The sequence below is a fragment of the Cheilinus undulatus genome, linkage group 7 (genome assembly GCF_018320785.1).
Source record: "Cheilinus undulatus linkage group 7, ASM1832078v1, whole genome shotgun sequence".
Taxonomy (NCBI): Eukaryota; Metazoa; Chordata; class Actinopteri; order Labriformes; family Labridae; genus Cheilinus; species Cheilinus undulatus.
This window is the reverse complement of record NC_054871.1, coordinates 51,643,055-51,655,172: the sequence shown is the minus strand read 5'-3', so window position 1 is coordinate 51,655,172 and position 12,118 is coordinate 51,643,055. Positions and strand designations below refer to the sequence as shown.

The 12,118-nt window shown below is 46.4% G+C and overlaps 1 protein-coding gene across 1 annotated transcript in view; it reads left to right on the top strand.

The window, feature by feature from the left end:
• The first annotated feature begins 648 nt into the window (after nt 1–648).
• Nucleotides 649–12,118, top strand: part of cracd (capping protein inhibiting regulator of actin dynamics) — a 57,876-nt gene continuing 46,406 nt past the window's right edge. The window contains exon 1 of the mRNA XM_041790829.1: nt 649–739. The gene's annotated coding sequence lies outside the window, so the exon portion shown is untranslated. The remainder of the gene's footprint in view (nt 740–12,118) is intronic.

The following is a 12,118-nucleotide window of genomic DNA, read 5'->3' as shown; positions in this document are numbered from 1 at the left end:
TGATGTGGGGGCCTTTATCTGGGTCTGTCAGGGGCCCAGCCAGTCCTGTTAGTGGGTCTGGGTACCAGGTATGAACAGGTATTATAAAAACATTTATTAACCAGGGTTTCCAACTAAATAAAACATTTATAACAACTTTCTATGCTGGTGCCTCACAGCACACAGCAGGTGCTGTTTTAGCAGCCTACTGGGGCCTCAGACATCATCAGTCGACCACAGATACAGCTGTTTATCTCATGTTTGATGCACACCTGTGCTGACTGTAAACTGGGGCCACTGGGAGAGGACCAGGAGGCCCCTGGCAGAGTCCACCTCCGATAAACTGGTCATAGCAGAAACAGACTGATGGAGGTCCAACGTCAGATCACGTGACGACAGAAACCCCAGCTGATTTCCCCCTTCAGGGACCAGCACTTTGTTTACTCCCTCCACCTTCTCCTTCCGTTCATTATTTCCGAAAAGCACGAGCTGACGTTACCGTAACGTGCCCTCCTCGAGCTCGTCTGTTGGCGCTGCGCCGCCGCCTCGCGCCGCTCTCTCTCTCTCTCTCTCCCTCTCTCTCCCGCTCTCTCTCGCTCTCTCTCTCTCAGCCACACCCTCCCATCTCCATCCCTCCGCGTGCAGCTGTGCGGGACTGACGGTGCGTGCGTCTCCGTGTCTGAGTGTCGGGAACCCGCAGCATCAACCGCAACACAAAGAGTCCGTGGATGACCGTGGAGGAGGCGCGTGGAGGAAAAAGGTGGGGGTATTTTCTGATTTTCTCTCCCTCTTTGTTTGTTTTTCTCATCATCTGTTTCCATTCTCACCACGATCATGACCTTGTCTCTGATTCCCACCTCTCATTCCTCATCACATCATGAGCTCGCGCGTGCGCGTGTGTGATGGAAATTGGCTGGAACGTGGAATTTGATCCACAAACGCCGATGTCAACAGGCAAAAACGCGATTAATCGACACAATTGATCGATGCCTATTGGATGCCAGTGATTGCAGCGCTGTTCTGTTTTTATGTGAGGCCACATTCTTTGTTCTCGTGCGCCTTTTCACTCCACAATTAAATGAGTGTAATCCCAGTGCGGCATCGTCCGCTAATCTACCATTAACGGCGCCGTATTGATCCGCTCCCTGTGTGTGTGTGTGTGTGTGTGTGTGTGCAGCCTTTCAGTACAGATCTGCACACAGCGATGTCACGATGCTTTCTGAGCGTCTGTGTCAGCTGGAAATCCACGCACAGGCCATATGCTGCGGGGCCTGCTGCGTGTGCGTGGAGAGAAACGTGAAATGATGGCTTCATTTTTTCCTCCCGTCATTTAAAGGCTTTTAAATCAGTGCTGCATTACTGTCATCAGCAGAGGAGAGAGTATGAGGAGGAAGAGCAGAGGGCACACAGCCAGGCATGGATGCATCCACTGGTGGTGTTCATACTGGTGCTAATGGTGGCAGGGCCGGCCCAGGCTTACTTGGGGACCTAAGCAAACTTTGACTGGGGCCCCTCAACCGCTGATCACTGTTATGCAGTCAGTGCTAGATCATCTGTACACATACAACTAATCTAAATGAGATAACAGAACTTTAGATTTGATTTGATTTTTAACCACATTTTAGATATTGAGAGAAATTTAACGTATAACGTTGCATTAAACCTGAAGTGATCTGTCTCAGTTGATTCTTTAAATGAGTTAAACTAGACTCGTGTGTTTGACCAGTGTGTGTGAACCGTCTGTTTAGTCCACTGATGATCATCCCTGTACAGAATAGTAGTGACCATTAGATCCAGACTCTGGACCCACTGGCATGCATGCAGTAAACTGAGCTGTCAGCTGGACTGTTGTGGACCTGGAGAGGACTGTGATCAGGAAGTCCTCTCTCCTCTGTCTCTGCTGGGATGTTCTGGGTTTTACGTTTCTGCACACAGATGAAGAGAGTTTCCTGTCTCCCCTCTCTTTTCTGTTAGGAGATGTCTGTGTTGGTCCTGAAGTCTGTAGGAGAGGACACTAGTGAAGGAGATGGACTTCTTCCTCTTTTTTTATTTTATCATCTCTTTGGAGACCCTCCTCATCAGCACGCATCCAAACTAAAAAATTAAAATCAATCTTTTTAATGTGTTAATGGCGATAACTTACATTTATGTACCAAACACAGAAATCAGCGGTGGAAAGTAACTAATTACATTTACTCTAGTTATTGTAATTGAGTCGCATTTTTGTGTACTTGTACTTTTTTGAGTGCTTTTCAAAATCACTACTTTTACTTTAACTTAAATCCATTTTGAGGGAAGTATTGTACCTCACTACATTTAAAAAGTATTAAGTACTGAGTTTAAAAAAAAAACCGCTAAAAGCCAAAATGAGGTGATTTTAGCTCTCAGCCAACAAGAAAATGTCCAGAAGTTTGACTTTCAGAGCACATGACGGTCAGCAGAGAGAGAATGATTTCACATTTCATCCTAAAACAGCTGCTGCATTTGATTTTAGGTTAAGTCTCACCTTATAACAACAACCTGGTTAGAGATTCTTATTCTCTTGTAGTTTTTTCACATTAAGAAAAGATCAGATTTTACTGTAAAACCTCCTCAGGTATCAAAAATAGCTACTCAGTACTTTGAGTAAATTTGAAATGACTTTTTACTTTTTCCTGAGTAGATTTACAGATTACTACTTTGACTTCTACTTAAGTATGTTTTATCCAAAGTAAATTTACTTTTACTTCAGTGCAATAATCTAGTACTTTCCCCACCAGTCAGAAATAAACCTGCTGATGTCCCACACCCTCGCTTTTAAAACATGTCCTCCTCTTTCTGAAGCAATGTCACATTTTAGAAGGATTTAGAGCCATAAAACACAACACAGAAGGCTAGTTCATTTATTTGACATGCTTTTAACCTCAACCATAAATGCCATTACAGTAACAGTCAGCTAGTTTTATATAATAAACATTTACAGCTCTTTAATGATCAGTATTAACATGAAATCCCCTCCTATAGTCAGGTATTATGACTTCGTTTTCTTCATTAAATGCAAAAATAACAGGCTACAGATCTGTAAAGACGCATCATTCCTCTATAATCATGTTAATCTGGATAAATTCATTAAACCGTGTCTTACCTGATCGTATGTTTCCCTGTGGTCTGCAGATGCTGTCTGTGTGCAGGAGGGCATGATGACGAGTCTGCTAACGTTGATCCTCTTTATGTCCTTTCTCCCGGTCCGTACTAAAACAGTTAGACCCTATACAGCTCAGCTTCCCGCTAAGAAGACACTAAACTGTGTGTGGAGTCATTTGGTAACAGAAACATAAGAAAACCACGAGTTTAACGGGACTCTAGTTCGTGTTTGGCATGTCTGTAACACTTCTCCAGTGCAGCACTTCTCTCAGCACCTCATTCCTCTTCACATCCTGAAAGATCTCACTAATATTCGCTTCTGAGCTGCTTGTGAATATTCACTTCCTCCCTCTTGGAGCCCCCTGGTTGCAAAGGGGTGCAAAGCATCCGCTGATGTCACTTATGCCTCGGGCCGGCTCTGAATGGTGGGGTTCAGCTCATACTGGTGGTAGTGGTGGGGTTCAGCTCATACTGGTGGTAGTGGTGGGTTTCAGCTCATACTGGTGGTAGTGGTGGGGTTCAGCTCATACTGGTGGTAGTGGTGGGGTTCAGCTCATACTGGTGGTAGTGGTGGGTTTCAGCTCATACTGGTGGTAGTGGTGGGTTTCAGCTCATACTGGTGGTAGTGGTGGGGTTCAGCTCATACTGGTGGTAGTGGTGGGGTTCAGCTCATACTGGTGGTAGTGGTTGGGTAATGCTTATACTGGTGGTAGTGGTGGGGTTCAGCTCATACTGGTGGTAGTGGTGGGGTTCAGCTCATACTGGTGGTAGTGGTGGGGTTCAGCTCATACTGGTGGTAGTGGTGGGGTTCAGCTCATACTGGTGGTAGTGGTGGGGTTCAGCTCATACTGGTGGTAGTGGTGGGGTTCAGCTCATACTGGTGGTAGTGGTGGGGTTCAGCTCATACTGGTGGTAGTGGTGGGTTTCAGCTCATACTGGTGGTAGTGGTGGGGTTCAGCTCATACTGGTGGTAGTGGTGGGTTTCAGCTCATACTGGTGGTAGTGGTTGGGTAATGCTTATACTGGTGGTAGTGGTGGGGTTCAGCTCATACTGGTGGTAGTGGTGGGTAATGCTTATACTGGTGGTAGTGGTTGGGTAATGCTCAACTGGTGGTAGTGGTGGGGTTCAGCTCATACTGGTGGTAGTGGTGGGGTTCAGCTCATACTGGTGGTAGTGGTGGGTTTCAGCTCATACTGGTGGTAGTGGTGGGGTTCAGCTCGTAGTGGTGGTAGTGGTTGGGTAATGCTTATACTGGTGGTAGTGGTGGGGTTCAGCTCATACTGGTGGTAGTGGTGGGTTTCAGCTCATACTGGTGGTAGTGGTGGGTTTCAGCTCATACTGGTGGTAGTGGTGGGGTTCAGCTCATACTGGTGGTAGTGGTTGGGTAATGCTTATACTGGTGGTAGTGGTGGGGTTCAGCTCATACTGGTGGTAGTGGTGGGGTTCAGCTCATACTGGTGGTAGTGGTGGGGTTCAGCTCATACTGGTGGTAGTGGTGGGGTTCAGCTCATACTGGTGGTAGTGGTGGGGTTCAGCTCATACTGGTGGTAGTGGTGGGGTTCAGCTCATACTGGTGGTAGTGGTGGGGTTCAGCTCATACTGGTGGTAGTGGTGGGTTTCAGCTCATACTGGTGGTAGTGGTGGGGTTCAGCTCATACTGGTGGTAGTGGTGGGTTTCAGCTCATACTGGTGGTAGTGGTTGGGTAATGCTTATACTGGTGGTAGTGGTGGGGTTCAGCTCATACTGGTGGTAGTGGTGGGTAATGCTTATACTGGTGGTAGTGGTTGGGTAATGCTCAACTGGTGGTAGTGGTGGGGTTCAGCTCATACTGGTGGTAGTGGTGGGTAATGCTTATACTGGTGTTAGTGGTGGGGTTCAGCTCATACTGGTGGTAGTGGTGGGGTTCAGCTCATACTGGTGGTAGTGGTGGGTTTCAGCTCATACTGGTGGTAGTGGTGGGTTTCAGCTCATAGTGGTGGTAGTGGTTGGGTAATGCTTATACTGGTGGTAGTGGTTGGGTAATGCTTATACTGGTGGTAGTGGTGGGGTTCAGCTCATACTGGTGGTAGTGGTGGGGTTCAGCTCATACTGGCGGTAGTGGTGGGGTTCAGCTCATACTGGGGGTAGTGGTTGGGGTCAGCTCATACTGGTGGTAGTGGTGGGTAATGCTGTTACGTCCCAGTCTAGGGGAACCTGGACATAACACAATGTGTGGCCCCACTCATCCCACTCCCAAGGAAGCCAGGTACAAATTAAGCAAAGTTAAACAGAAGTTTAATTGAATTAATAAGAGTAACAAACAAATTAGCGAAAGTGGTTACTCCCTGCTGCCAAGAGCTTAAAGTTTAACACAAATATTCACAAATTTACAACAGTCACAATCTAAGTGAAGTCACCAAAGCCAAGAGAGCTATTTCTAAGTCTAAATACTCAAATCTACAATTCACAAAAAGCTAAGCTACAAATCACAGAGCTGCTGGCTTCTTTGGAAGTGGCTGGTGAAGGGGAGAGCAGACTGCAGCAGCTGACATTTAAAGGCTGGGGGGAGTGGTCAGATCCAATCAGCAGCAGCACCTTCCTCTTCAATGATCCAATCGGCTACAGCCACCTGCATCACCACCTAATTACTTAGACACACCCACACAGAGACACACTCACACACTCAACACTGCAGGGGAGGACTCACAGAGCTGCACATGTGCAGTAAAACAGAAACAATATGACCCAGGGTCATAACAATTCTTATACTGGTAGTAGTGGTAGGTAATGCTTATACTGGTGGTAGTGGTGGGGTTCAGCTCATACTGGTGGTAGTGGTGGGGTTCAGCTCATACTGGTGGTAGTGGTGGGGTTCAGCTCATACTGGTGGTAGTGGTGGGGTTCAGCTCATACTGGTGGTAGTGGTGGGGTTCAGCTCATACTGGTGGTAGTGGTGGGTAATGCTCATACTGGTGGTAGTGGTGGGTAATGCTTATACTGGTGGTAGTGGTGGGGTTCAGCTCATACTGGTGGTAGTGGTGGGTTTCAGCTCATACTGGTGGTAGTGGTGGGGTTCAGCTCATACTGGTGGTAGTGGTGGGGTTCAGCTCATACTGGGGGTAGTGGTTGGGCTCAGCTCATACTGGTGGTAGTGGTGGGTTTCAGCTCATACTGGTGGTAGTGGTTGGGTTCAGCTCATACTGGTGGTAGTGGTGGGTTTCAGCTCATACTGGTGGTAGTGGTGGGGTTCAGCTCATACTGGTGGTAGTGGTGGGTAATGCTCATACTGGTGGTAGTGGTGGGGTTCAGCTCATACTGGTGGTAGTGGTGGGATTCAGCTCATACTGGTGGTAGTGGTGGGGTTCAGCTCATACTGGTGGTAGTGGTTGGGCTCAGCTCATACTGGTGGTAGTGGTGGGGTTCAGCTCATACTGGTGGCAGTGGTTGGGCTCAGCTCATACTGGTGGTAGTGGTGGGGTTCAGCTCATACTGGTGGTAGTGGTGGGGTTCAGCTCATACTGGTGGTAGTGGTTGGGTAATGCTTATACTGGTGGTAGTGGTGGGGTTCAGCTCATACTGGTGGTAGTGGTGGGGTTCAGCTCATACTGGTGGTAGTGGTGGGGTTCAGCTCATACTGGTGGTAGTGGTGGGGTTCAGCTCATACTGGTGGTAGTGGTGGGGTTCAGCTCATACTGGTGGTAGTGGTGGGTTTCAGCTCATACTGGTGGTAGTGGTGGGTTTCAGCTCATACTGGTGGTAGTGGTTGGGTAATGCTTATACTGGTGGTAGTGGTGGGGTTCAGCTCATACTGGTGGTAGTGGTGGGGTTCAGCTCATACTGGTGGTAGTGGTGGGGTTCAGCTCATACTGGTGGTAGTGGTGGGGTTCAGCTCATACTGGTGGTAGTGGTTGGGTAATGCTTATACTGGTGGTAGTGGTGGGGTTCAGCTCATACTGGTGGTAGTGGTTGGGTAATGCTTATACTGGTGGTAGTGGTGGGGTTCAGCTCATACTGGTGGTAGTGGTGGGGTTCAGCTCATACTGGTTTGTTAGTGCCTGTCTTTGCCACTTTTAAACCAATTTTTGCTACTTAAGTTTAATGTTGCCTCTGTTGACCCATTATTGCCACTATTAAACCCTTTTTACCACTGTTGATGCCCAATTTTTCATATTTTTAAAACATTTTATCATTTGATATGCCCATTTTTGCTAGTTTAACCAGTTTCTGCCAATATCTGCCTATTTTTCCTTTCTCCATTAACCCATTTTTGCCAATTCAAAGCAATTTCAGCCACATTTTTACTCCTTTTTTCAACTTTTTATGCCCATTTTTGCCACTTTATCTCATTTTTTGAATTTTTTGACATTTTTATCTAATTTTTGCCATGTCAAACTCATTTCTGCTACTTTTAAAGTCCAATTTCACTACCTTTTCCCCTTTTCTTTTTTGCCATTATTAACCCATTTTAGTATTTTTTACACCAGTTTAGTTCTTTTTTTCTTAACAGAAGAGATTTACATTTTTAAGAGGGCTATTTACTACACGAATGATTGAAAAAAAGATTGTTTCTTTTATAAGAGTGGTTATTTTTTCAGGTTAAATATAAAATATGGATATCACAGCTTAACTTATAGTGGACTGGGGTTCTGCTGACCTCCATGGTCCCCCAGTTTGGCTGGGTGCCAGAAATCTCTCCCATTTATCCTCCTTGTCTGCACATGACTACTCCAAATTGTGCATGGCTGTGTTCAACCACCTTCAGGTACAGTGGGGGTCCCCGGTCTCTGGCACCTTTATTTGGGGGGTCACGGGCTGAAAAGGTTGAGAACTCCTGCTGTAATCAACCAACCATCATCAGTGTGGGAACATCAGCAGCAAGAATCAGCAGAAAAGCTTAGGGATGCACAAAATCACTGGTGTGATATCTGTATTAACAGTTATTAACATATCTGCTGATCTATCTGCGTACACATTTGTAGAACAAATCACATATACTGGCATAATGTACAACTTTTCTGTAATAGAGGAGATGCAGATTTTGGCTGGTTGTTATGGATACCATCAGAGGCACACCTGTTTTTTGTAATTGTAAAACACACCGAGTGTGTCCTGTTCAAAGAGAGGCTGAGTCAAGCAGAGCTGAGAGAGGAGCAAGGAAGTAGACGCTCTGGTAATTGTTAAATGTTTGGATCTTCATTCAAAATGTCCTGGCTTCATGGTGGACGTCGCTGAGTGTGTGGCACCCAAGGCAGCCACCTAAACCTGATGGAACAGTTGTAAATATGACTGATATTAAAGGCTGATAGAATTTATACTGAAGTAATGTAAGGCCGATTTATCAGTGGTAAATATTTGCAGAGGGCTGCGCGGCGGTGCAGGGGGATTAGCACTGTTGCCTCACAGCAAGGGGGTCCCTGTATGTCAGCCCTGGGAGTGACCAGCGACCAGTCCAGGGTGTACCCCGCCTCTCGCCCAATCACAGCTGGGACAGGCTCCAGCACCAGAAATCTTATATCTGATATTTATACTGATATCATGCTGACAATCTCATGTACCCTTAAACATAGAGATCCAGTAATGTGCATCTCTAGAAAAGCTTCAGTTTTAACCTGAGACATCACATCTTGATCGGTGCATTTACAGGAGGTACATGATTGTCTCTCCAGTCTGCAGATGCAGATTATATACGAATGTAATTTCAAAAAAGCTCTGCCACTGTGCTGCACGATTAATCTAATCATAAGGGCAATTTTGCAATTTCAGGCTGTGGGACAACATACTTCTATGAAAGGCTGTAGCTAATTTTGTGTTCAGTAGCACTACAGAAATGCCTGCAGTGAGGTCTTTTCCTATACTGTGCACAGGCATGACCCCACCTCCCCTCTCTTCTCTTTTCCAGTCTGATAGTAGGTGGTGGTAGGTCTGTAGCTCGTTCGCAAATCTGCCAAGAAGAGGAACGAAGAAGCAGCTACCATGGTAGCCAGTCAAAGACATTTGTTTATGCTAGCTCTGCACAATTCATCTAATTGCAACTGCATTTGCAATGTCAGGCTGTGCAATTACATAATGGTATAAGAGGCTGCAGGTATTTTGGTATTCAGTAGTGCCTGAAAGGTTTACAGAAATGCCTGCAGAAAGGCCGTAAAGTTTACAGCAGTGCCACTATTGTACTTTATAGAAGTACCTTTATTTTATTTCAACTAGGAAACCTTTTTTTTTTTTTTTTTGGAGAACATTAAGTAATTTTGAAAGCAGTACTAAATAATAAGGTTCTGTATTTATTTATGCTAATTAATATTTGTATGATTTGAGCTGAGAAATATAAACTTCAGAACTATCATTATTCTCTGACAGTTATTCTCTTTTTCTTGATAATAAGACTTGATCAGACTTGTGGTATAATTTATCTATAACATCATGATCAGAATTACAGCAACAAGACATCTCTTACAGCCAGTAAGATGTGAGTCTGTCATTTAAAAGCTGTTAAACCATGGAGGCTCTGTTAAAGTCAGACACAGAGAAACAGTCACTAAAATACATTTTTAAGACAAACTGTAAAGGAGGAAAAGGCCAGACTGATCTGTTCAGGAAGATTCTTTATTGTTCACACAGACAAATTCTACCCTCTCGTACACAACCTAACCTACGTTCTCTGTGCTTTATTTCTAGAATAAATGTGATGAACACTATCTCTAAAGTTTACAGTGATATCCAGAGGCAGACAGCGTGACTACTGCTTTACTACACCTCATTCTCATCGTCCTCTGTGCCAAAGCCTGGCGAGGAGTCTGCAGAGCTTGTGCTGAGTGTCTAGTCCACTTTGAGTCTGATTCAAGTGAATGCTCTGAAGGGAGAATGATTTCCAACCACATAGAGGACTTTTGCATACATGGTTAAGTACAGTCATGGTCTCTCTTAGTCCAGGGGTCACTAACTGGCGGACCACGGTCCGGGTCTGGACCCAGACGCCATCCGAGAAGGACCTGGACCCGGACCGACAATCATTAGATTAAAGGGGAACTTTAAATTGGACGGGGCGCTTCTTTTTTTAACTAGCGCTGCAATTCTAGGATTTATGGTACTGGTTTTGCAGATCAGGAAATAAACGGACCAATTGCCTGCGAGGTAAGCCATCTCACCAGACACTACTCCACTGAACCGCTGCATTCATAGGAGGGACAGGCGAGAGGAAGACAGAAAGAGCAAAGAAAAGAAAGAAAGACAAAGAGAGTAGACGAAAAGACGAGTGAGCTGAGACAAGAACAGATTCACAGACGGAGAAACAGTTGAGCTGTAGATAAAGAAAATAGCAAAGATTTGTTGATTTAGTCAATTAGGCAGTTAACAAGACTTCTGTCCTTCTCTCAGCAACAAGCAGGGAGTTGAATCAGTTTATTGATAGAAGCATGTCTGCTGGGATATTTCCCTTTATGCTAGTTAACATGGCTCTTCCTGTTGACTTTGCTAACACTTTAAACAGCTGTAAACTGGTGAACATGTGGACAAATGTCACAGCTACTAAACTTCATACAGAAATATATTTAGAAAGTATTCAGACCCCCTTCACTTTTCAGATTTTGCTTTGCTGCAGCCTGATGCTACACTGTTTGAATTTATTTATTTTCTCTCATTCATCTACCCTCAGTGAACCACAATGACAAAGAAAAACAGAATTTTTAGATTTTTTCAAAAACAAAAAAACAGAAAAACTGAAAATATTCAGACCATTTACTCAGTTCTCAGTTGAAGCACCTTAAGCAGAAATTACAGCCTAAAGACTTTTTTAAAAAATCGACCCAACAAGCTTTGCAAACCTGGATCAGGGGATTTTCCGCCATTCGTCTTTGGAAATCTCAGGCTCAGTAAGGGTGGATGGGGACTGTCTGGGTGGATGGGGACTGTCTGGATGGATGGGGACTGTCAGGGTGGATGGGGACTGTCAGGGTGGATGGGGACTGTCTGGGTGGATGGGGACTGTCAGGGTGGGTGGGGACTGTCAGGGTGGATGGGGACTGTCTGGATGGATGGGGACTGTCAGGGTGGATGGGGACTGTCAGGGTGGGTGAGGACTGTCAGGGTGGATGGGGACTGTCAGGGTGGATGGGGACTGTCTGGGTGGATGGGGACTGTCAGGGTGGGTGGGGACTGTCAGGGTGGATGGGGACTGTCTGGTTGGATGGGGACTGTCTGGGTGGGTGGGGACTGTCAGGGTGGATGGGGACTGTCAGGGTGGATGGGGACTGTCTGGGTGGGTGGGGACTGTCAGGGTGGATGGGGACTGTCAGGGGACTGTCAGGGTGGATGGGGACTGTCAGGGTGGACTGGGACTGTCAGGGTGGATGGGGACTGTCAGGGTGGATGGGGACTGTCAGGGTGGGTGGGGACTGTCAGGGTGGGTGGGGACTGTCAGGGTGGATGGGGACTGTCTGGATGGATGGGGACTGTCTGGATGGATGGGGACTGTCTGGGTGGGTGGGTACTGTCTGGGTGGATGGGGACTGTCAGGGTGGGTGGGGACTGTCAGGGTGGATGGGGACTGTCAGGGTGGGTGGGGACTGTCAGGGTGGGTGGGGACTGTCAGGGTGGATGGGGACTGTCTGGATGGATGGGGACTGTCTGGGTGGGTGGGGACTTTCATGGTGGGTGGGGACTGTCAGGGTGGATGGGGACTGTCAGTGGACAGACATTTCCACGTCTCCAGAGATGTTGGATAGGATAGTTGGATAGGTTGGACTTTGCTCCATTCAGCTTTCCCCCAATGACCAGTCTCCCAGTACCTGCTGGTGAAAAGCACCCCCACAGCATGATGCTGCCACCAGCATGCCTCACTGTTGGGATGGAATTTGGCAGGTGATGAGCAGTGCCTGGTTTCCCCCTGGACATAATGTTTGGAATTGAGGCCAAACAGTTCAATCTTGGTTTCATCAGATCAGAGAATCTTGTCTCTCAAAGTCAGTTTTTCAGACCGCCTTGCTCCCACACGCCTCTTCAGTTCTACCCACAAATTTTCTCTAGGATTGAGGTCAGGATGG